Source organism: Heterodontus francisci, chromosome 18, assembly GCF_036365525.1.
Source record: "Heterodontus francisci isolate sHetFra1 chromosome 18, sHetFra1.hap1, whole genome shotgun sequence".
Classification (NCBI taxonomy): Eukaryota; Metazoa; Chordata; class Chondrichthyes; order Heterodontiformes; family Heterodontidae; genus Heterodontus; species Heterodontus francisci.
In genome coordinates, this window is record NC_090388.1 from 37,883,393 (window position 1) to 37,909,523 (window position 26,131).

The following is a 26,131-nucleotide window of genomic DNA, read 5'->3' on the forward strand; positions in this document are numbered from 1 at the left end:
GCTGCGTGTGATTTGAACACTGTTTAAGGCGGCTCGCCTTGTGACAATGAGGTCTAGCTGGTGCCAACGACGCGATCTTGGGTGCCTCCATGAAACCTGATGACAGGGTTCAGTGTGAAAGAACGAGTTGGTGATGCAGAGGTTATGATAGGTACACAATTCAAGCAGTCTCTGCCCGTGCTCATTCATCCTTCCAACGCCATAGCGCCCAAGGCAGGAGGGCCATGAGTCATGGTATGGCATATGGCATTAAAGTCCCCCAGCAGGAATAGGTGTTCGGTGTTGGGGATGCTGCTAATGATGCTATGGAGTTCCTCGTAGAACTGATCTTTAGCTTCATGTGGGGAGCAGAGTGTTGGAGCATAGATGCTGAGTAGGTGTACTGGACCAGAGGTGGTGAGCAGTCAGATGGATAGTATGCGTTCCGAGTCATTTGAGGGAGGCTCTATCATGCTGAGCAAGGAGTTTCTGATGGCGAAGCCCACTCCATGCTGTCTTGGTTCTTCAGGATCCCTGCCCTGTCAGAAGAAGGTGTAGTCTTGCTCTGCTAGAGATCCACTCGCGGGGAGGCGTGTCTCCTGAAGTGCTGCAATGTCTACATTGAGTCTACTGAGCTCGTTGTTAATGATGGCGGTCTTACGAGAATCGTTGATTTGTGTAAGGTCTTCCGACAGGCCAGGACACATAGTTCTGACGTTCCAGCTTGCAAAGCGAAGGGCTGGTACATTCTTTCCTTTTTTCGTGTTGTTTGGTGCGGTGTATCAGTCCACCTTTCGGGCAATGTCCCTGAGCTCCAAGCACCCATTGAAGCAGGTAGACTGTGGCGGGACAGAACCTTATTGACCGGGGGCTGCCCGGTTTGAGGCGTGCGGTAGCTGTCCAGTGAGGTGCGATGGCCTCTCCCACCAACAAAGGCAACCCGTGGCACCCAGTTTCTTCGCCAATTTATCTGGACTTATAACCCGTAACTGCTGCCTTCCGTGTTGTTTCAGTCGCTGTGAGGCAACTATGGAGTGACCTCTCCATGGCGCATGCCTGGGCGAATTTATGGAGGTTGAGAGTTGCCCAGTCGTCAAAACCCCCCTCTCAGCCTTTCTGGTGGGGTCCAAAGGAGTGCAGAGCACGACGCTTGGCACCGGTATGGCTGCAGGAACTGCCGGAAACATGCCAAAGGTGACACATGACCGCCTACGGGGTTCCGCTCCGGATTATCTGTTAGGGTTATCTGCTCTCCGATAAGCCTAAGCTTATCTACTTTTTTTGCAATGCACGTCTCCAATCCTATCTAACTGTTTACATACTCCTTCACATAAACTTCTTTAACATCTCCCAAAATGCTCCAATCCTTTTACTTTCCCAACTCATTTGACTCTAACAGCTGTCATTATTTCTACCATCTGTTCTTATTAATACATTTCTCTCTAATTTGCTTCAACTCTCACATGTTTTAGCATGTGTCCATCTCTCACATATGCCAGAGGCATACATTTAACTGATCCATGCTTGTCTTTTACATAGATAAGTTCTCTCCCTCAAAATCATCTGCAAAATACTCACTGTGTTCATGGCATGGTGTTTTCACTAGATTGGTAATACAAAAAGGCATTGGCAATGTTTGGCAATCCCATTTCCCAGGATGCTGAAGTCTAATACGTCTGAAACTCCAAAACAGATAGCACAAAGTTAAAGACAATTAAACCGATTTTACAGCAATACAATTGACCCAAAATTCACTGCCAAAATAACAAGGTGGCCAATAATGCCTGCTGTTATTTATAGGCAAATGCCACAGCAATTCAGGTGAGGGCAGATGCGGAAATTGAAAATTTGCTATCGGAGATGTGCTTCTCTACCCATTAGGTTCACGAAAATAGTATCTCACTCTCTGGCTCACCAATGAACTGCATTCAGTGACGTGAAGTTCCTGTTATTGCATGGTAGATGCAAAGTAAACTTGCTCAGAAAGTTAAGCCAAGTCATTTCAAATCTAAGTACCCTTTTAAGTGTTAATTACTGCCAGTAAACCTCTCTGGCTCTGAAAATTAACTATAACAAGTGTGGAGTCTCATTCCTTCAGATTTTTATTGTTGAAGATTTAAAAATAAAACTTCTTTTTTTAACTTTTTCTATCTGTCTCTTTTTCTCTCTTTCTTAATCCAATCGTTCTTTCCTTCTCCTTATTTCTCTTTCTGTACCTGATTTGACTTTGAATTCGCCCACTCTAATTTACACTTTCTTCTCAATCCTCAGACTGTTAATTTCACAATCCTTCAATCTTGATTGGTTAAGGAGATACACAGTTGCTTGCTTTGTTCACTCAGATCCCAGATGCCCTGTAGAGGGCACCACTCCATTTCCATCTCCCACTTCCAGCAACTAGCCTGACAAAATATAATCAACATTAAACAGGCAAGGGCATGTTTAACTAATAGCAGCTATTGTTCATTGCTGTGCCACAGGACATTAATGCGTGTATTCCAATGGATATAATAAAGTAGGAATATTGCATGTAAACTTATTTAGTAAGATATAAATGAATCAGGCAGTAAAATAATTACAGGGGCATGCTCATTTGAGCAAATACCAAACTTGAAGGAACACAAATTTGACCATTTTAGGCGAATTGTTCATATAATCATAGAACGTTTACAGCACAGAACAAGGCCACTTGGCCCATCGTGTCTGCGCGGCCAAAAAACAAGTCGCCGAGTCTAATCCCACCTTCCAGCATTTGGCCCATAGCCATACAGACACCTTATAAATGACTTAAGGGTTTCTGCCTCTACTACCCTTTCAGGCAGTGAGTTCCAGACCCTCACCACCCGATGGGTGAAAAACTTTTTCCTCATCTCCCCTCTAATCTTTCTACCAATCATTTTAAATCTATGCCCCCTAGTCACTGACCTCTCTGCTAGGGTAAAAAGGCCCTTCACATCCACTCTATCCAGGCCCCTCAAAATGTTGTACATTTCAATCAAATCTCCCCTCAGCTTTCTCCGTTCCAAGGAGAACCCCAGCCTATCCAAGCTTTCTTCAGAGCTGCATTTTTCCAGTCTTGGCAAATCTCCTCTGTACCCTCTCTACTGCAATTACCTCCTTTCTGTCAGGAGGTGACGAGAACTGCACACAGTACTCAAGTTGTGGCCTAACCAATGAGTTATACAGTTCCAGCATAATCTCCCTGCTTTTATATTCTATACCTCGGCTAATAAAGGAAAGGCTTCCATATGCCTTCTTAATCACCTTATTGACCTGTCCTGCTATCTTCAGGGATCTGTGGACATTCACTCCAAGGTCCCTCACTTTCTCTACATCTCTCAGTATTCTCCCATTAATCGTGTATTCTTTTGCCTTGTTTGACCTCCCCAAATGCATCGTCTCACACTTTTACGGGTTGAATTACATTTGCCACTTTTCTGTCCACCTGACCAGTCCATCGATATCTTCCTGCAGTCTATAGCTATCATCCTCACTATCTACCTCACAGCCAATCTTTGTCTCATCTGCAAACCCATACTTTCCCAATACAGACCATTTGAGCTCAGGCAGACCTATCTCAAAAAAAAAAAAGTCTGCTTGTGCAGCTGAGCAGGGTGTCTTTCTATAAATATATGTCTCAATTCTATACCATTGTAAATTTTATTCTTTGACCAGCAATTTACAGGGTTTGTAAAAACATTTTAACTGTTATTTTATTATTTTCAATTATCTAGAAGTCTAAAGGGACATCCAATTCCTAACAATTTAGTATAAGTATATGCACATTTTCTTGGTAGTTTAGTGCAAGCGGTAGCTATAGTGAGGAAATCTAATCCAATATTAGCATGCTAGTCCATCCAAGGTGTGTTTGATTCCAAGGTAAAAGTGACTTTGTGCAATGGAGGATCTTTTGCTAGAGGGTTTAGGTTTATAAGGTAGTCAGCTTCAAGAATACTCAATTCTGCTATGCTCCAAAGCCCCAAAATACTTACTATTATCCTGACTGACTGATATGAAAAGAAAAGGAACTTGCATTTATACAGAGCTTTTTCTCATCCAGAGCATTTTCCAAAAGGCTTCACAGCCAATGAATTACTTTTGAAGTACAGTTAACTGTTGTTTTGTAACAACAACAACTTATATTTATATAGCGCCTTTAATGCAATCAAACATCCCAAGACACTTCACAGTAGCATTATAAAACAAATTATGACACTCAACCACTAAAGGAGATATTAGGTCAGGTGACCAAAAGCTTGGTCAAAGAGGTAGGTTTTAAGGAGTGTCTTAAAGGAGGAAAGTGGGGTGGAGAGGCAGAGAGGTGTAGGGAGGCTATTCCAGAGCTTGGGACCTAGGCGCAGCCACCAAAGGTGGAGCATATAAAATCAGGGATTCTCAAGAGGCCAGAAATAGAGGAGCGCATATATCTTGGTGGGTTGCAGGCCTGGAGATTAGAGATAGGGAGAGGTGAGGCCATGGAAGGATTTGAAATCAAGATGTTGCTTCACCAATTTAGGTCAGCAGGCATGGAATGATAGGGGAACAGGACTTGGTGAGAGTTAAGACACAAGCAGCAGAGATTTAGATGACCTCAAGTTTATGGAGAGTAGAATGTGGGAGACCACCCTGGAGTGCATTGGAATAGTCAAGTTTACAGGTAGCGAAGGCAGGAATGTGGATTTCAGCAGCAGATGAGCTGAGACGGGCAAAGTCAGGCAATTTTATGGAGGTGGATATAGGTGGTCTTAGTCATGGTCACAAATGAGGTCGGAAGCTCATCTCAGGGTCAAATGTGACACCAAGATTGCAAATATACTGGCTTAATTGCAGATTGTTGCCAGTGTTCCAAAAGACCTTGTATATTTTTTGTTAAGTATATGTTTTTGAGGGCTTGCATTTAAATTGTGAAGATGGATTCATTGGAAGTCTGAGGATTTCATAGAAGCTGGACTTTGCTTTGTTGTTGACAGTTCATTGAAAGGACACGGAGATGTTGTTTAAAAACAGCCTTGCTGGAAGTCATGTACTTTAAGCAATCAACAACAGTAACCTTGGTGACCTGGGTTTACAGAGAAGTGACAGGTCAAGACTTATAGGGGTCAGGAGGCTTGATTCGAGCTAAAAGCAAAATACTATGGATGCTGGAAATCTGAAATATAAACCAAGTGTTGGAAAAACTCTGCAGGTTTGGCAGTATCTGTGGAGAGAGAAGCAGAGTTGATGTTTCAGGTCAGTGACCTTTCATCAGAACAGGTTTTGGTTTTGCTTTGGACAGCGTGTTGTGGTGTGAACTGTTTTGAAGACAGTTGGAGAAAACCAGCCAACAGGGCAGCCACCATCAGCTCACCCTCTTCCACCTCTTTGAGAACTTCCTGAGGATCAAGTATAAGAAATAATTTCTCCTGAAAAGCCTGGCAGAAATTCCAGATGCCACATTTCCCTTGGAAAGCCTGCCAAACTGATCCTCAACGTCGCCTGAAAAGAACTACTTTAGAAAGATAGCAATGATAGCCGTCTATGCGTATTTGGGACTCCAGACCAGAAAGGGACAGCTGACCTATTTCCACATCTTTTTTTTCTTCAAGAATTGCAAAGTATTTGGCCAAAGTATTCTTTTTGTCTTTTTATTTGTAACAGACCTCTGCAGAGAGAATTTCTGGTGTTTTTTTCAGTGTGAGAGTTTGCGTATGTGGGGAATTTAAAAAGGGGTACTTTCATATTTCAATCTGTGTGTTAATGCTTTGCTTCGATACTGGTTAAGTTTTGTTTTATAATAAACTGATAATTTTGTTGTTTATTAAAGAAACCTGGTTGGTGTTTTATTCTGGGATAAAGAGTAGAGTTTATGATTGACTGCAACGGTAACTGGGTAAACATTTAAAAAAAATTTAGGTTGTGACCTGTGGAGAAGTGGAATTAGAAAAGAGAGTGCACTCCTCCCACCTCTGTCATAACACCAGGGAGAGAATGGAGTTTGGAGATGGGACTGAAATCAATGGCTTCAGTCCTCCCAATATTTAATTGGAAGAAATTTCTGGATGTCGGATAAGCAGTCAGATAAGTTAGCAACAGTGGAGGAGTTGAAAGAAGTGGTGGCGAAGTAGAGCTGAATGTTGCCATTATACATGTGAATACTAACGCTGTGGTTTCAGATGATGTTGCCGAGGAGCAGCATGTAGATGGGAAATAGGAGGGAGCCAAGGACAGATCCTTGGGGGCCACCAGAGGTAATGGAGCAGGAAGAGAAACCATTTCTCTGGCTACGATTAGATAGATAAGAATGGAACCAGGTGAGAGCAGTCCCACCCAGCTGGACATCAGTGGAGAGGCGTTGGAAGAGGATGGCATGGTCAACTATGTCAAAGGATACAGAGAGGTTGAGGAGGGAAAATTTACCTTTGTCACAGTCACAGGATGTCATTGGTGACTTTGATAAGTGCTGCTCCGGTACTGTGGCAGGTGTGGAAACCTGATCGAAAGGATTCAAATATGGAGTTCCAGGAAAGATGGGAATGGATTTTGGAGGTGACAACACATTCAAGGACAGTGGAGAGAAAAGGGAGGTTGGAGATGGGACGGTGGTTTGCAAGGGTGGTGGGATCAAGGGTTGTTAATTTTGAGGAGAGGGCTGATGATGGCAGATTTAAAGGAGAGAGGGACAACACCTGAAGAGAGAGAACCATTACAATATTGGCTAACATGGGGACCAGGAGGGGAAGTTGGATGATCTGTAGTTTAGTATGAATAGGATCGAGGGAAGAGGAGGTGAATCTCATGGACAAGATGAACTCAGATAGGACATGAGGGGAGATAGGAGAGAAACTAGAGAAAGATGAGAGTTCAGGGCGATGGCGGGGGGAGCACTAGAGGAAGTTAGGCCAGGTGGGCTAGTGTAAGGGAGGGATGCAGCAGAGGCAGCTGATTGGATGGTCTCAATCTTAGTGACAAAGAAGTCCAAGAGCTCCTTGCACTTATTGTTGGAGGTGAGGGTGGAGGGGACAGGATCATCCTGGAATGGTGAGCAATTTTAGGCGACGAGAGCAGGACCCATTAGTGTTTTAGGTGGTCCAGCCAGATCCGGCGCTGGATGGATAAACCAGTTGCCCGCCATATCCTTTGAAGTCTGCTTCTCTTGGACTTAAGGGAGTGGAGATGGGAGCTGTACCAGGGGAATGGCCAGGGTGAGAGAGACTGATCTTTTTATCAGGGACTAGGGCACCAAAGGTGGAGGTGAGGTTTTTGTTGAGCAGATTAGTAGCTGCAGAAATATTGTGGTAAATGGAGAACCAAAGGCTAGACAGTTGAGATTTTGAAAGTGCCGTTATAAGTGAATTGGGAAATAGTTTTTTTTCTGGATGGATGCAGAAGAAGGTATGGTTGGGGTGTGGAAGTGGGATGTGGGTGGTGAGTGATACAAGGAAGCAATCAGATATGGCCTTATCAGTAACTGACACGATGGGACCAGCAATACCAAGTGAGATGGCAAGGTTGAGGGCTGGCTGTGTATACGGGTTGGGGAGAGACTTAGAGAGGATAAAAAGGCAGTGAACAGAAGAGAGAAAACATGAGTTGGGATGGAAATTGAAATCACCAAGGATGAGAAGCCATTCGGTGTTGAGGCTGAGGGAGGAAAGCAGTGAGAATATCAATGATAAAATTTTTATTGTACTTGGGAGGGTGGGAGAGAACGATGATTTTGAAAGAAAGGTGAGAGGGGTGGAACAAGGTGAGATGCTCAAAGGAGGAGAAAGTGCCAGAGGAGTGGGGGGTCAGGTCAAGTTGTGATCGGATCATAAGCACCACACTGCCATCTTGAAGGTCTTGGTAGGGCAAGTGGTGGAAGATGTAGCCAGGCTGGGAGGCTTCATTAAGTGGCAAGGTGTCATCACCCCCTCAGCCAGATTTCCATTAAGACCATGATGTTGATGCAATCATCCGCAATAGGTTCATGGAAGACAAGGGCCTTGTTCACAAGTGAACGGACATTCTGGATGGGGTTGCATGGAGGGGTGGCGAGAGCTAGTCTGCTGGCAGAGTTCACAGGGTCAACAGTGGAACAGGAAGAAGATTGGCAAGATTAGCCCCCAGTGGGCACACTGTGCAGGAAGGACAACAGGACAGTACGATGGGGCAGTTGGGTTACTGCTCATAATGAGCCAATGCCAAGTGCATTGATGAGCTCCTCGGAGGATGCCAAGAAAGGCACAGAGGAAAGCTATCAGCTTATCTAATAGGGAGTCAAGCCTGGGTCAGCGGCAAGAGAACAGGAAGGTCGAGGAGTACTGAAGGGTTGGGGTAAGGAATTGGGAGGCCAGAGCACCTGACATTTGTAGACAAATGTTGGTTATTTTCTTAAATATGAAAGGCTCAGTAGCTTGAGTTCCTGTATCCGCAATGCAGTGGTTTCAGATTCAAAGGGCTGCCTGTCACGTAGGTTCACCTGCCACTGATTGGGAAAGAGTTTCTCCAAGTCTTGCCCAGATTGCCAGTTGGAGCATCTCATTGCTGTGGGACATTCCATCTGTGACTACTAAGGTAAAACAGTTTCAACACCCTGTTGCATTCTTACCTCCTAGATAATTATATAATGATATTGATGGTTCTACTGTGGGAGCAATCCATGATCCAGCTCATCCTGCCCTCCTGGCAGAAAATTGCTGAATGTTTTTTATTGGAAATATTAATGGTGGGGAAATAAGTTCCATGTAATAGACAGCACCCCCACATAAAAACTAACTTTCAATGGGAATATTTTAATCTCATTACATTTTAATTAATTTGAAGCATGATATTTCTCTACATTGGTTTATAACAAATTCTCATTTGTACTAATAGAATTATAGTAATGATGATTATAATTTGATTTGAAAAATGGTAATTTGGTATCAGACACTCTCAATTCTTAATGCAGTACTACAGGCTACATTATAACAACCTGTATTAGTATCCTCAGTAGTATAATATAGAGTACATCTGGTTACTTGAGATAATTAAAATTAACATCATGACATAAGTTTCAGGCAATTTCTTTTTTAAATTTTGGAAAAGTGTTTCTTAAGGACTCTTTAATAAAATATTAACTTTGTACACACGGTTATAACTTCATAAATGTCACCTGTCTTTCCAAAAGAAAACCACAATTAAATTAGTTGAATATTAAACCTTAATTTAGGAATATGACTATCTTCAGCAGCTTGTCAGAAGCCATGTTTCACAAACTTACCTTGCAGCTTTTTGATTAGTGCTGCAAAATTGAGTTTTTACCTCACACTTTGATATTTAGTTTGAGCATAGTAAAATATTAATACTGTACTTAAGCTAGCAACTGGTAATGGTTGAGGCTAAAAGCTCACATTATCAATTAAGTGCATATCATTGCACATAACATGAAATATGTCTTCATCTCTATAAAATTAAAGGTATCCAATAATCTCTGTACTCATGCAACAATATTAAAGATCTTCAACTTTGTTTGGCATGGGGTTAAAGTTTCCGTTTAAAATGGCCTGTCTAGGACATGGAAGTGGTTAAAAGGTTGTATAGTAATCTAAAAGAAAGCGACTGTCTTTGCAGCCAACATAAAATTAGAAAGATCTATAAAGTAAAATAGGCTGCAAGTGAACAATATTCTATTCTTATTGAATTCACAGTAGTTGATTGCAATAAAAGTAATGTCTTCCTAGCCTTTTTCATACGTGGCCCAGTACTATGAACAGTGAATAGGGGAGCACTAATCCTGGACCTTCAATGACTTCATAAATCAGAACTTTCAGAACCTGTCATGGGCTCCATAATGAGGGTCATTATTCAGCCAACATGTCAAAACTACTATCAGAGGACCTTCTCAGAACTGCAGTCATTCTCTTTCTTGTTAAATAAGCAAGTAGTATACAAAAATGGCAAACAAGAAGCAGGTCAATCTGATACAGTACAGGGGCACAGAGACCTCTAGAGTAATTTACCCTTTGGGGATACTGATCATCGGGGAGATAAATTATGTGTTCCCTCTAAAAGATTAATGGCAATACAAATCCAAGCGGTACTTTCTAAAAGAGGCCACAAATAACTGTAAAATTAACAACACATTTTTATGCATAACAGATGGTAAACAAGTCCAACTGATTAACGCCATGGGCTTTGTGCCTAATAAAATAACATATGATATGCTAAAGAGCATTCTGTATTATTTTATCACTTAACTATCTGCAGTTAGACTTCATGTTTGTCTTCTTGTCCACTATTATTTACCAATAGAGGTAACTGAATTTTAAGCTATTTTCTACATTTAGCCCTTTTTTATATCTCCATGCCTCTGCCGTACATATTTTTTATACCAAGCTGAACAGTCTCAAATACTCACAAAATATTATCAATGCTGCTTGAAAAATAAGGATCAGGAGCAATAATTTTGCAGGGCTGCGGTAGGTTTGATATTTTCTCTTCTCCCATCACAGAATGATGTGTGCAAAGTATTGTCATCATACTATAACTGAGAACAGGGAAAACTCAATGAAGATTGAATGCTAATCCAGGTTTGTCTCTGACTTGAAGTCCAATGCTATAAAGTTACCAGTTCATTGTCTGAATCATGGCTTAATTAACCTATTGTATGCATATATGACCTACTGTGTGAAGTGCCACATCTTCTTAGTTACAGTAACAGCATGGACAGTCAACAAGAAGTTAAATTAGTCAGCCTCCATTTGTGAGGTGCAAACGATATTTTGCCTTCATCAGACTGATTGTTGAGAATGTTGACTCACACAATGAGACTCGTCAGACTTGCTCCAGCTCTCCATCCAAAACTTGGTTGAATGCTGTTTGCCCTTCACCATGATGTGCCCTGTTAAAGCTGCTTTTTATTGGCTGGGCTTGCCTTCTTCTGCTGGCCTGGAGTGATTATTCTGATTGGTCAAACTGCCCATGATGACAGCTCTGTTCCCCATACAATATTGCATACTTCTGAAGTCTGGCATTTTCACCAGTGTTACACCTCATCACAGCAAATAACCTATAAGCAGTAACCAAGGAATAAAGCACACAAAGCAATTATAAATACTCGCACATTCTGCTTTTCATCTTTTCATTTCACTGCCACAGAGTAACAGACCTGAAAGTTAACTCTGCTTCTCTCTCCACAGATGCTGCCTCACCTGCGGAGTTTCTTCAGCACTTTTTGCTTTGCTGCCACATACTTACTCTGCTTTGTGCCAGTGTCATGTGCAGTTGAGATCCCCTTCTTCCACTCAAGTGTAACATTCCTTCTTGTAGGTGTACTGCACCTGGGTGAATAATCTTAATTTTTGTACATACCAGTAGGTGAGACTGAATTGTATCATAAAAGGCAAATACACTATCAGAAATAAAAACATAATTTAAGAATATCTACATTATATGGGCTTTTCATTATCTGAATGTGAAAAGTCATAGGCTAATATGCATTTGGAATCTGTATTCATTTCTCTGCTGTTATGTGAAAAGACATTTAACTGGAATTAAAAGTACTTCTTAAAGAATCAGGAAAATATGTTTATATTCTAGCTGCATTGCAAATCATAAATATTATATCAATAATTACGATCAGCTGCTGCAGTGTATGTCAACATGTGTCGATCTGTCATAGATGAAAAACCAGGACAGCAGCATAGATTTCTTCACTAGTCCTGCTTTAGTTTTCAAACATGTGCAAGAAAAACCTTGCAGCCAGAAGTTAGAGCAGTTACGCTGTCGAATCAGCTTTGCATTTAAAGGACCTGAACAAAAACCAAAGATGGCAGTGGGGCCCTCTATGGTGGCCCCACGGTTCAACGATGCCTTCCTGCTCACTCTCCTCCAGGCTGTGCGGGCAAGACGGGAGGTCCTATTCCCCAGCGATGGTAAGAAGAGGCCCTCCTGCCCGGTCCTGCTGGCTGGAGGTGGCAGAGGGTCCAATGCCAGAAGAGGATGAACGACCAATCCCCCAGCCAGCCAGGACCCTCCAGGCCTCGTGCACATCAATTACAATGGCCAAAGTCATCCACAGGCAAAGGGCAATCTAATAGCAGACTTCCTCCAGTTAGGCTGTGAGCACAGAAGTGGTACCATGAAAGAGCACCCACAAGCATTTCCAAAAACCATCGTGACACAAATGGGTCTGCACGGGTGGCACAACACTGTGAGAAGTTCAATCTCTAAATCTTCTTCGCTAACGTGTGTTGCTTTTACTGTGTGAATAAAATGTGCCAGCAAGTACCAATCATGTCTACTCCCATTACATCATTGGCCTTTCAGAACTGCCAATGTATGGAACAACAACATTGCCATGCCAGTATTACTCATGTGCATCTCCACGGATGCAGTAACATGAAAAGTGGCTCAGTACGCTGCTCCCAGTAATGGTGGAGACAAAGATATTGCAGATGCGGGGTGCTGCACAACTGGTGAATGAGGGTGCTATGTGGCTTGGCAGAGACATGGTGCTTCCTATGGCATGGAGAACCTTTGATCAATGAGGCATTCCCGTGAATCTCTTGTTCGCTGCTTGCCCTGCATGCTGTGCCTGGACGCTCTCTGTCCTCCCTGATGCAATGGTCTCCAGTGGGCCCCTGAAATAATGCAAAGGTGTAAAAGTTAGGAGGCACTGTCACTATGTGGGCCACAGGCATAGGATATCTACCAAAGCCCATTGACTGTAGGCCATCGTTGAGCAGGGCACAGAGATGTGTCACCACCTCTCTTGACATCCACAGTCGCCTCTAACACTGGCACTGAGACATCTGCAGGTATGCCATGCAGAACCTGTAGATGCGTGGCGATCTGTAGTGGCGATCTCTCCTTAGCCGCTACTGCTGCTCACGACCGGGGACCTCTACGTGGCTGCACCAGCCTGCTGGTTTTGCCTGCAGCACATATGGATCCTCACGAGAAGCAGATCAGAGAATATAGGATGAACCATGCCCATCTCCACGTGACAAATAAAGTTGTATCCCTCATTTCTTCAGAAGTTCCTAACAGGGCAGACACTGTTGTTGACTGTTACATCAGGTGCTTTCATGCATCAACTGTGTGGCGTGGCATGGCATTACCCGTCTTAGCTCCCACTAAGAACAGCACAACATGACCACATCAAGATTCTACCAGCTGCATCGACTGCCCCACCAGCCAGGTAACCTTTACGCACCTACCGTTTCTGGCACCCTCCCCACTTACAGGGTGACTGGAGTGCCATTGCTCGCTCACTCACAGAAACAAACAACACAGAGCGGCCTCCCTTTATGGAGGGAGGGCACGCAGTATCTCCCTTCATGCCTGCAGAGCTGTGCCCCCAGTAATCCCATCCCCCCTCCCATCTCCCTTCAAGTATGCAGAGCTGTAACCCCAGTAATCCCATTCCCCCCTCCTCCCTTCCACTATGCAGAGTTGAGACCCCAGTATACAGAGACGTACCTGCACTGTCTCCGATTGCTCCTCTTCTGCTGTCCCGCCAGCTTCTCTCATTCGTGAACGGGATGGCACGTGACAGCCGCCCGTTCAGCGAAAATATGGAACTGAGGATCGACGAGCAGCAGGATGCATAATCAGGCAAGGTAAGTCGTGCTTAGCATATTTAAATTGAGGTGCCGCCGCTGAGTGGTGGTGGGGGGGCCGCCACCGGTAAAATGGGGCAGGACATACCCGGCATCAGGGGTCATGGTGGGCCTCTCCCGCTGGAATATTCCAGGCCCCTCCCCGCCATGACCCCTGACGTGGCTGGTAAAATTCAGCCCAATATATTTACCAAGTGTGTCAATCATATGAACTACCCTTTTTGTGACAATTATGCTATCCATTCAGTAGTTGGATTATTTCCTAAAATACTTAACATAATCCTCCCCAAAATAGAGACTTTCGATGGAGATACAAATAGTTCATTTATGACAACAGCATTTTGAGCAAAATGTACCTTTTGTTAAACAAAAATGGTTTGAAGTATGAGCGCATTAAGCAAAATCATCAAAAATGTGTGTACTGGTCCGACTTAGCAGCAAAACTTAATGTAGGTACATTATAATGTGAAGTGGATATAAAATTTGCCTTTGAATTTTAAACTGATTCATTGAGGACTGAGACCACTTTTTTTATGGAGTTTGCTGTAGGTTACACAGGTTTGTTTGAATTTTGCTAGTCATACTAAATTAAAAAAAATCCATACACCTCAAACAACTATAATACATAGCTCATTGTAAGCAAATTTAACAATTCATTTTGTTAATGTATTTATATCGACTAATTTTATTACAGATAAAATTGAATTGTGTTGACATACACAAACTGGATAACCAACAGTTCTTCCACTGCAATGTGCAGTGAATTAATGAAGGTTGAGCAAATACCTGCTGTAAATAGGTGCCAAGAGTCATTGTTTTTAAACTTAAATGCAATATTTTGGTAAATTGTGTCCACACTAAAGTGAAGAGGGATGTTACTGCTGGAAAATGAAACACTTCCCTACCTTTGGCAGCCACTAGCAAAAATCATGGGCTGATTTTTATTTGGGCGCCGCGCTCCCTTTAAACACAGTGGCGTGCCCGCATTCAGTAGCAGCCGCCAAGTCCCCATGATATTATGTGCGGGGGCTCAATTAAATAGAGAGGGCGGAGTGGCTGCCCCTGATGACATAGAGGGGGCAGCCGCCTTGTCCCCGGCAACAGTGTCTGGCGCCATTGCACAGGTGCCATTTTTAAAGGGCTTTAAGCTCTTACAATTCATTTTAATTTTTAAAGGGAAATCGTTCCTGATTTTTATTAAAGATAAAATTAAGTACCCCAAGCCCCCCAATGGTCAGTTTATTGCCCGAAATGACCATCAATTGACTTTTCAAATCCCTGAACTTTCCCCCTGAACCTTCAATCTTTTCCCCTTCAACCCCTTCCCACCATCCCCACATTCAATAAAAATGGATTTTTCCGCTAATCCACCCCTCCTGCCCTGAAATTTGTATTATTCTTCCCCTCCCCACCAGGTTCTCACTCGGAACCCCGTGCAGCGTTTCGAAGGCGCACGAAGGCCAAATGGAGGCCGTAAAATCAGCATGGGATGGCAGGTAAGTTAATTTGAATATATTTAATGTAATCTACATATGGAGATGAAGGGCCCACTGCCAGGCAGTGGGGGGGTTACACCGAGGTCGGGCCCTTCTCAACATTGCGGGTCGAGGCGGGCCTCTTCCTGCAGAATTCTACCGCCCCCTACACCTTGACCCGTGGCATTGAGGGGCCGGTAAAATTCAGCCCCATGTTTTTTCCAGGTTAGCTGCAGCATAGGCCTGATATCCTCCCTTCTGCCTTGGTGATGTTCTGCAATGCAAATTATTCATTGTGTCTACTAATCTTCTACACCTTTGTTACATTTTAATTTCTAACGTTCCTCAGTAGTACAGTGGTAATTAACCCTGTCTGTTAGTGGATGACTTGGCATAGATTCCCTGCTGGGGAGAGCTGTTTGATATGCTGATACAGTTAGATGAAGAGGGGTGGGAGGAGGCTTGCGTGGAGCATAAATGCCAACATAGACCAGTTGGGCAGAATGGCCTATTTCTGTGCTGTAGACTATGTAATTCTATGTAACTTCAAATCATCCATCTTTATGAGTGCAAATGCGCCCACAGAACAATCTGGTATTTTGTGAAGCAGCATCTGCATATGAAGAGGATTGAAACTGTCCAAACTCACTTCAGGCCATGGAGATTGTGAAAAACACACTCTAACAGACAGACCAACAGAAAAAATGAAAGAAAGAATAAAGAAGGAGATTTTTCTCCCATCAATATGGATGCAATTCAAACAAATTTATCTTGGAGAAGGAATGGCAATATGTCAAACTATTTCTCAAATAACTTCTTTAATGAAACAGTTGTGATTATCTATTAACCCTTCTTGAATTTTTTTTTTTAAAAGTCACTTGTTGAATTAAAAAAAAAGTCAGAATTTCCTACTCTTGCACTGGGGCAGTTTGCTCAGCTAGGTGCAGTGAGTACAGGAAAATCGGGCAGGGTCAAGTGGACACCAAGGACTGGATTTTCTTCTCCTGCCACTGGGAGTGGTGGTGGGCAAGAAAATGTCGGCCCGCATATGTGGGCCAGGCACCGCCATGCTGCCGCGATCTTCCTTGCAGCAGCCCAGGATAATGAGCTGATCGGGCTGCTGCCCCCTCCCCTCCCCCCCCAACCCAACCCAACCCACCCCACCCACCTGCCCCAATCACATGGATGGGGCGGGCTCTCTGACACCGGCAATGGCGTCAGTTGCCTTTGTGCAGACGCTGGCGCCATTTTTAAAGCCCTGCTGGGTCATTAAAATTTTTAAAGGGCTGCCCTCTCCCCAAAGTGCTGCTGATAAATCTATCGCCCCTCCCCCCAATAACAATTAAATTCAATACTTGCCCTCTCCCACCCCACAGAACACTTAGCTTCAACACTTGACCTTCCCCTGCACCCCCCAAACCGATCAAAGTGCAGAGGTCTCCCTTTCCCACCCTCCCCTAAACTAGTAATTTGCATTAGTCTGACCCCACACCACCCCCCACCCCACAACTGCACTAAAAATCATACGTTCTCCCCTTCCCCACCTCGGTGGCGCCTGCTTTCCCTGGTCGGGAAAGTGAAGGCACCCGAGTGTTGGCCGCCACTCAAAAGATCGTGGTCCAAAGGTAAGAATATATTTAAATATATTCATTTCATTAATTTAAATATGCTAATCTGGGTCCTGTCACCCAGCGGAAAAGGGGACCCCCACGGGGCCTTGCCACCAGCAGGAAGATTGGGCCTGGCACTCCCGGCGTTGGGTTCCGTGGCGAGCAGCTGCCAGAATGATCTTCAGGCCACCACCCCCCCCACCCCCACCCCGGCCATAGAGCCTGACATTGGGAGCTCAGTAAAATTCCAGCCCAATAAGGGAACCTACCTGAGTTTCTGCTTACAAGCAGAAAATTAAGCAGCCCAAGTTAGGCGCCAGCATTCCTCTCCACCCAGTTTTCCTATTTGCAACAGTCTGGTAATACAATAACGCTCATTGCAGAAACAGGAAAATTATGGAAAATTATCCCCATTTTGTTTACCAGTGACTCAATTATCAAGTGCTTGGATGGAAAGAGTTATCACATTCCAAAAGTAAAAAGAATGGATTGATGGATCAATAACTGTATCTTTATTGATGACTCTTAATTCAACCTCTTCACAGCATCAAAATTAGTAACTCTTCTCAATCAGTAAATATTCATTAAAAGTAGAAGTGAACTGCAAAAAAAAAATAATGTCTTCTCATGGTTTGCTTTAAAAGGGCTGCCAGGTGGTATAAATGCAAATTTATATGAACATTTTCAATATCTGTTTGCACCTTGACATTTACTGCACTTTCTTATTTTAATAGCAGGTCTTTAAAACAGGTTTATAATGTTTCTGAGAATTTATTAGCATTGAATAAATAAAGACTTGCATTTATATAGTGCCTTTCAGGATTACGGGACATCCCAAATACTTCACAGCCAATGAAGTGCTTTATGAAGTGCTGTCTCTGTTATAATGTAGAAAACATGACAGCCAATGTGAGCACAGCAAATTCCCAAAAACAGCAATTCAATAATGACCAGATAATCTGTTTATTGTGAGACGGATTAAGGGAGAAATGTTGGCGTGGATACTGGGGATAACTCCCCTGCTCTTCTTTGAAATAATACCATGGGACCTTTTATGTCTACCCAAGAGGGCAGACGAGCACTTGGGTTTAACATCTCATCCAAAAGATGGCACCTCCAATAGTGCAGCACTGCCTCAGTACTGCACTGGAGCATCAGCTTAGATTTGTGGTGAAGTCCTGGAGTGGGACTTGACAGTGAAGAATCAATGATATTTCATTTCCCCAGAACATTACATTCTCTGAACAAAAATGGCACCATGGGAAATATTAAAAAGATGCTGGCACTTTGAAAACTCCTTTAACACTAACTATATTCATCTACAGACCTAAAGAATACAGGTCAGAATAATCTTTAGGCAGAGCATGTAAAGATAAGGAGCTGGATTTTCGATTCAGGGTCCCGATCCCGATGCCGAGCTGAATTCTGGGTCAGGAACCTGGAACTGCCAGCTGTGGGATCCCGGAATTGAATTTGGAGGAGGCAGCCAATTAAGTGGCCACCTCAAGTAGCCCCATCTAATTAAGGATGGTGGGAAGGTTCCCAAGGCCCCACTGTCAGAGGTGTGAGCTGCTGATGTAGGTAGATGAAAGAGAGGGTGCCTCAAGATGGAGGCGCCCCCTGAAGACTTCTTAAAAACTTAAAAATAAAGACAGGCCTCCGCTGCAGCTGTCGCCACCTTAGTATGGTGGTGGGGTGGGCGGGGGAAGCAATTGTGGAGAGGTGGTTAGGGTTAAAAATGCTAGATAGAGTGCTGGACCCCCAGTTTGACGCTGGAGGACCGCTTCCAGTCATTAGCCGGGATTCGGCCTCAGCAGGAGGCTTGACTGCTGACTGGAAAATTCCAGTCGGCGTCTGCACGGTGGCCTTAATAGGTCCTTCAACGGGTATAATTGGCTATCTGCACTTGCGAGCGGGTAGCCATCAAACCCCCATCCAGCCTCTTTGAAAATGGCTCTGAGGTGAGAACACGCTGGGAAACAGGCATGTCCGCCGGCAGTGGGAAATTGTGGGCCCACTCGCTTCTGTTTCCACCTCTGCAGCCCGTCTAAAATCCGGCCCAAGGTATATAATCCTGAAAGAAAACCCATTGAGCTAAAAAGATTAAACAAATACTAATAGAGTAAAAGGAGAAATTTTGAAGAACGGAAGAAAAGTTTAGTGAAGTGCAAAAATGAAGATTGATGGGACTGTAAATTGAGATGCACAGTGAAGATAAAAATGCAACAACAAAATTGAGATTCAGGATATGGAATAATCAGAGATCTTCATACAGAACTAAAAAACATAATCAAATGTGATTAAATTTTTTTCTCTCTAGAGGCAGTAATAGGTCACAAGTGAAAATGAATTCTGGCAATCTCATTCCAGCCCCAACAGGATGGGTGTAGAGCATGAAACTGCTATCAATTTGTCAATAACCGGAATGCATTTACAAGGTTTAGTCTAATAGACAATAGGCTAGATAATGTGGAGAATGGAACTCCTGCTCCAGCGCAGAAGGAGATGCTCTTCCATAACGTGGTTGAGGTACCACTTGAGGAAGTCCAAAATGGCAGTTGGATTGTGCTTAAATTGACACGAGAATGTTTGACACAGTTATGTAAAATGGAAAGCACTAATTTCTCCATACAATCGCCCTTCACCTAGCGTGCTAAACGGAAGGAAATCTACAGTCCGCAAAAGCATATACAAAGATTTCGGTAATTTAAAATGGAAGGAAAGTTACTGCTAAAATGATGAGACTGAATAGGTACTATAAAAACCATTAATGATTAGACGCTTTCATATGAATTGTCTAGCCCATGAATTTTTCATAAGTCTGTGGGGCAAATCAATGTCAATTTGGTACAAAATCAGCAGCAGCAATGGACTACTGATAAAGAAGGAGCTGCAGGAAACACAGATACTTAGGCCCTATTATTCAGAAAGATTTTTGTGGATCAACAGAAATGTGTTCTTTCACAAATAATTTGCAGCGTTTCCACAATGAATCTACAAAAGACTACTTGTGGAATCACTGCTGAAAACATCTTATTTCCACCCCCCCCCCACCCCCCCCACCACCCTGCTCAGCTCCACAAAGCTTTGTTAAGAGGACCTTGTCTGAAATATCACACTTATCTGGATGATCTTGAAGCCCAGGTAAATCTCTCAGTGCAAGGGCTGTCTTTACAACTGTGATTGTCACTTAGTGTCTTTATCTGCTTAAGAATTTATTCAATATAATTGTTTTCCTGCAAGTTTGCAAAATTTTCTGCAAGTTCGAAAATGACTTAATAATTAGTTCTGTGCATTCATCCTTAATTTGAATTTTGCAAAACCTTTATGAATATAACTTCTAGATAATGAAGAGGCCATGAGATCTCTTTGTTTCTCCTGCACAGTGGCAAACTGTTTCAGGAAAAGAAACTTAAGAATTAAATGTTTGAAATTATCCTTAATTAATTTAATTCAGTGCCTCCTAGTCTAACTCGGCATTCTGAATATAAAGAACATTCTCAAGAATACCAGCACCTTTTATTAGACTTTAATATAACCACAGGAATTTGAAAAATGTTATTTTTAAAACAAACTTGCTTTGAAGCTGTCAATGATGATCGAATGATTATGTAGGTGTATTCTAAAATAATGCTTTATTACTTTTTGCAATTCATATCTATTCAATATCCTTTGTTATGGGAGCCATGCATAGTCATAGCTATTCAAATCTGTCAATATAACACAAATAAGCCAAAGTACATTGTCAATTTTGGACTATGATATTAAACTAGTTCCTATGCTGATGCAACAATAGACTGTGGCTTATTGTTGGAGTGTACAGAAACAGGAAAATAGCAATAACTAACTTAAAGAAGACAAACAGTTTTATTACAGAGTTTTACACCTACAATCAATCTTTCTTTAATTTACACATGGTATTATCTTTTCCCATTACTTTTAACCTGTAAAACGTGACTGTTATATTTAGATTTATCAAGAGTCCATCATACAAGAACATTTCTCACCACATTAATTTTTGTACAAAATACAATTGATAAAAATGAAACTGCTCTGAATGCTATAGTGGGGAAAAGCTTGAGCAAAATACATGTGCAGAAAATCCAGGATACATTCATCCATGAAGTATGAAGATAAAAGGTAGAATCACAGAAACTTGTATCTGCAATTGCCGATAGAAAGAAAACCAAACTGCCATCCAAATCTACATACACTAAGCAATGAAAAATACATCATTGTTTCCTTTGCTGATGAAATGCCCAGTTACTACAAATTACTGAAGTTACAAAAGCTTCATAACTTATTTTCTAATAAACCATATAAAACATGTTCTGAATGCATATCATCCATTTAATGCAAATGGAGGAACAATTTGATTCAAATAATTCTTTCATTCCAAATTGCTGATGGGAATTATTATCTTCACTAAGTTACAGTATAACAGAATATTGATCTACATGTGGTTTGGTAATCAAGACTGCATCCCTGAAATAATGACTTTGCTGCACTTGGTCCTTTCACAGTTCAACTCAGAATCCCAGACTATATCTGCCAAGAATGTGTTTAGAACATATTTTGTGGGTAGTAATTAGAATTAGAATTAGAATTAGAATATTACAGCGCAGTACAGGCCCTTCGGCCCTCGATGTTGCGCCGACCTGTGAAACCATCTGACCTACACTATTCCATTTTCATCCATATGTCTATCCAATGACCACTTAAATGCCCCTAAAGTTGGCGAGTCTACTACTGCTGCAGGCAGGGCGTTCCACGCCCCTACTACTCTCTGAGTAAAGAAATTACCTCTGACATCTGTCCTATATCTATCACCCCTCAACTTAAAGCTATGTCCCGTCGTGTTTGCCATCACCATCCGAGGAAAAAGACTCTCACTATCCACCCTATCTAACCCTCTGATTATCTTATATGTCTCTATTAAGTCACCTCTCCTCCTCCTTCTCTCCAACAAAAACAACCTCAAGTCCCTCAGCCTTTCCTCGTAAGACCTTCCCTCCATACCAAGCAACATCCTAGTAAATCTCCTCTGCACCCTTTCCAAAGCTTCCACATCCTTCCTATAATGCGGTGACCAGAACTGCACGCAATACTCCAGGTGCGGTCTCACCAGAGTTTTGTACAGCTGCAGCATGACCTCGTGGCTCCGAAACTCGATCCCACTACTAATAAAAGCTAACACACCATATGCCTTCTTAACAGCCCTATTAACCTGGGTAGCAACCTTCAGGGATTTATGTACCTGGACACCAAGATCTCTCTGTTCATCTACACTACCAAGAATCTTCCCATTAGCCCAGTACTCTGCATTCCTGTTACTCCTTCCAAAGTGAATCACCTCGCACTTTTCCGCATTAAACTCCATTTGCCATCTCTCAGCCCAGCTCTGCAGCCTATCTATGTCCCTTCGGCACTATCCACAACTCCACCGACCTTAGTGTCATCCGCAAATTTACTAACCCACCCTTCTACACCCTCTTCCAGGTCATTTATAAAAATGACAAACAGCAGTGGCCCCAAAACAGATCCTTGCAGTACACCACTAGTAACTAAACTCCAGGATGAACATTTGCCATCAACCACCACCTTCTGTCTTCTTTCAGCTAGCCAATTTCTGATCCAAAGCTCTAAATCACCTTCAACCCCATACTTCCGTATTTTCTGCAATAGCCTACCGTGGGGAACCTTATCAAACGCCTTACTGAAATCCATATACACCACATCCACTGCTTTACCCTCATCCACCTGTTTGGTCACCTTCTCGAAAAACTCAATAAGGTTTGTGAGGCACGACCTACCCTTCACAAAACTGTGCTGACTATCGCTAATGAACTTATTCTTTTCTAGATGATTATAAATCCTGTCCCTTATAACCTTTTCCAATATTTTACCCACAACCGAAGTAAGGCTCACAGGTCTATAATTACCAGGGCTGTCTCTACTCCCCTTCTTGAACAAGGGGACAACATTTGCTATCCTCCAGTCTTCCGGCACTATTCCTGTCGACAATGACGACATAAAGATCAAGGACAAAGGCTCTGCAATCTCCTCCCTAGCTTCCCAGAGAATCCTAGGATAAATCCCATTATGGGCCTCAAAATTCTTTGGGGTTTCCTATAGGCCTTCACCACTTCCGGGATTTTCTGGGCAGCCTAGTAAGAGCAGAATCTCCACTCACCTCTTATAAAGCAAATGATGTCAAGGGCGTCCCTGGGAATTCAGCTTTCCTATCTCAGTCAGGACTCACAGTTGGAGTGGAGGCTGGTATGCAGAGTAAGTGTTCGGGCCTACAGATGGACAGAAGTAGGTCGCACAGTGGGGGTGGGGGGTGGGGATCCAGACCAGGGAAGTAACTGCATGAGTTGAGGCTGGATTGGAGGGGGCTGGACAACTCCAAACCTCTATCACTGCACAGGCTACCAGCTATCATGTTTTAAAGGCTGGACGGGGCAGGTTGGCACTGGAGATGCATCCACAATGGCACATGCACCCACTGGCTCCGTACAAAGTATTACCCTGCCTATCCTGAAATCTCTGGCTGGGTCAATGCATGGATGCAATCCTGGCAAAAGCACCTATGGATTTTTGAACCCTATGTGTTCATTTATTCTGTATTATTTGGGCAGGTGCTGTTGCATTGGATGGTCAGGTTATGCAGGAAGTTTGTTTTTGTATTTATCTTTTTCTCTGAAAGCAACGTGAGTGCAAATGTAAAAGCAAAACACTGCAGATGCTGGAAATCTCATATAAAAACAGAAAGTGCTGGAACCACTCAGCAGTCTGGCAGCATCTGTAGAGAGAGAAAAAGAGTTAACGTTTCAGGTCGATGACCTTTCATCAGAACTGGCAAAGGTTAGAAATGTGATAGGTTTTGAACAAGTAGAAGAGGAAAGGGGGAAGAAGAACAAGAGTGAAGGTCTGTGATAGGGCAGAGTGTGGGAAAGATTAAATAACGAAGATGTCATGGAACAAAAGGCAAAGGGATTGGTAATAGCCATAGTAAAAGACAAAGCATTTGTCCAGAGAGAGTATTGATGACATAATAATGAACAGCTCTGTCCAAAAGCATAAACAAGAAAAACAAGTTGAAGACTGGCACATGGTTAAAAAAAAAATCAAAATGGGGGTCATGGTCTGAAATTGTTGAACTCAATGTTGAGTCCAGAAGATTGTAAAATGCCTAATCGGAAGATGCGGTGCTGTTCCTTGAACTTGCATTGAGCTTCACTGGAACACCACAGCAGGCCGAGGACAGAAATGTGGGCGTGAGAGCAAGGAGGTGAATTAAAATGACAAGCAAATGGCACATTGAACAACTTTTCCTTCAACTCCACTCACTTCCTCCAAATAAAAAGTGTTGCTATCGGTACCCGCATGGGTCCTAGTTATGCCTTTCTTTTTGTGGGGTATGTTGAACATTACTTGTTCCAGTCCTACTCAGGCCACCTCCCTCAGCTCTTTTTCTGGTACATTGATGACTATATCGGTGCTGTTTCCTGCCCTCGTCCCAAACTGGGAAACATCAGCAACTTTGCTTCCAATTTCCATGGTTTTCTCACCTTCGCATGGCCCATCTCCGACACTTCCCTTCCTCTACTTCTCTATCTCCATTTCTGGAGATAGGCTGTATACTAATATTCATTATAAACCCACTGACTCCCACAGCTACCTCGACTACATTTCCTCACACTCTGTCCCTATATCGATTCCATTCCATTCTCCTAGCTTCTCTGTCTCCGTCGCATCTGTTCTGATGATGCAACCTTCCACAACAGTGCTTCTGATACGCCTTCCCTTTTCCTCAACTGAGGATTCTCCCCCACTGTGGTAGACAGGGCCCTCAACCGTGTTCGACCTATTTCTCGCACTTCTGTCCTCACGCCTTCTCCTCCGTCCCAGAACCGTGGCAGGGTTCTCCTTGTCCTTACTTTCCACCCCAGCAGCCTCCACATCTAAAGGATCATCCTCTGCCATTTCTGCCACCTCCAGTGTGATGCCACTACCAAACACATCGTCCCTTCCCCTCCCCTTTCAGCATTCCAAAGGGATCATTCCCTCCCCGACACCCTGGTCCACTCTTCCATCACCCTCACCACCTCGTCCCCTTCCCACAGCATCTTCCCCTGCATTGAGTTCAACAATTTCAGACTATGACCATCATTTTGATTGTTTTTTTTAACCATGTGCCGGTCTTAAACTTGGCTTTCATGTTTGTGCTTTCAGACAGAACTGTTCATTATTCGGCCATTAACACTACGCTAGACAAATTTGTTATCTTTTACTACAACTATTACCACTTCCCTCGCCATTTGTTCCATGACATCTTTGTCATTTAATCTCTCTGGCCCTTTGCCCTATCACAGACCTTCCTTTTTGTTCTTCTTCCCCCTCCCCCTTTCACTTGTTCAAAACCTATTATATTTCTAACCTTTGCCAGTTCTGATGAAAGGTCATCGATCTGAAATGTTAACTTAGTTTCTCTCTCCACAGATGCTGCCAAACCTGCTGATTATTTCCAGCACTTTGTTTTTATTTGAGTGTAAATGTAGATGGGACACTTCATTTCCCGAAGTAAGATACACTGCTATCTCAAGTTCCTCACCAAGCCACACACCATTCTGAATTGGACATATATCACTTCATTGTCACTGGTTGAAATTCCTGGAACTCCCTAGCTAATAGCTCTGTGAGAATACCTTCACCACATGAACCGCAGCAGTTGCAGACGGTGGCTCACCACCACCATCTCAAGGGCAACTAGAGGTGGGCAATAAATGCTGACTTTGCCAGCGACAACCATATTGTAATGATGAATAAAAATGAATAAATAAATAAATTGTGTTTCTACTGTTAGCTAATGGTAACATGCACTGAACCTTTTTATCAAGTTTCAAGGCAGGGCACACATTATCTACAGGCAGCAGGAGAGAAGAAATAAAGTAGGCACAATCTTGAAAGCTTAGTTATCAATTGTGCATTCCCAATTGGCCTCTTTTACAACAAAGCACCAATGACAACCGATTAGTGCTCCAAACATCTATACTCTGACCTGAGTGAATCTCCCATACCTGGAACAGCCTAAATGAAGTAAATAATGTGAGTTACTTTCATAACGTGCATTCTGCCTGAAGATTTGCTTTATTGAATAGCAGATTTGTCATTTGTGCTTAAGAATTCAGCACCTTCATGTACAAAAAATCTGAGATTTTACATGCACCATCTGTTTTGCATAAATTGACAATGTGGTCATCAATTTGCACTACTGGAAACAATATCTGGAAAACCTTGAACATATGTTGTCTAAGAGCCCCCAGGCTGTCATTGAAAAAGAAAAAAAAGTGAGTTCAACATGTTATCCCAATAGATCAGACTGCCAAAAATTATAAAGATGAGTCTTTTGACAGTAATACTGCACTCAGTAGTGTGCAAAGATTTACACTGGTTTGTATACCCAGCACCTCATTTTTCTGTCACCCTTCTTTTACTC